The sequence below is a fragment of the Orycteropus afer genome, unplaced genomic scaffold, assembly GCF_000298275.1.
Source record: "Orycteropus afer afer isolate SDZICR_OR568_19922 unplaced genomic scaffold, OryAfe1.0 scaffold00270, whole genome shotgun sequence".
In the NCBI taxonomy this organism is placed as follows: domain Eukaryota; kingdom Metazoa; phylum Chordata; class Mammalia; order Tubulidentata; family Orycteropodidae; genus Orycteropus; species Orycteropus afer.
The window spans coordinates 3,122,135-3,122,738 of record NW_006921857.1 but is presented as its reverse complement, the minus strand read 5'-3'; positions in this window follow the sequence as shown (position 1 = coordinate 3,122,738).

Here is a 604-nt window from a genome sequence, read left to right as displayed (position 1 = left end):
CACTGGTCTATGTGTCTGTCGTTGTACCAGTACCAGCCTGTTTTGACTACTGTGGCTGTATAGTAGGTTTTGAGATCTAGGAGTGTGAGGCCTCCTACTTTGTTCTTCTTCTCCTTCGATAGTGCTTTGCTTATTCGGTGTGTCTTTCCTTTCCATATAAAATTAGTGATTGGTTTTTCCATATCCTTAAAGAATGCTGATGGGATCTGGATTGGGATTGCATTGAATCTATAGATTGCTTTGGGTGGTATTGACATTTTCACAATGTTCAATCTTCCTATCCACAAGCATGGTATGTTATTCTATTTATGTAAATCTCTTCTGGTTTCCTAAGTAGTGTTTTATAGTTTTCTGTGTGCAGGACTTTTGTGTCCCTAGTGAGATTAATTCCCAAGTATTTTTTTTTTTTTGGTAGCTATTGTAAATGATATGATTTCCTTATTTTCTTTTCAGCAATCTCTTTGGTGGTGTAGAGGAAATCCAACTGATTTTTGTATGTTGATCTTGTATTCCACCACTATGCTAAATCTCTCAATTAGCTCCAGCATTTGTTTTGTGTGTGTGCTTCAAAAGATTTTTCAAAAAGAGTAAAAAGAGAACTTAC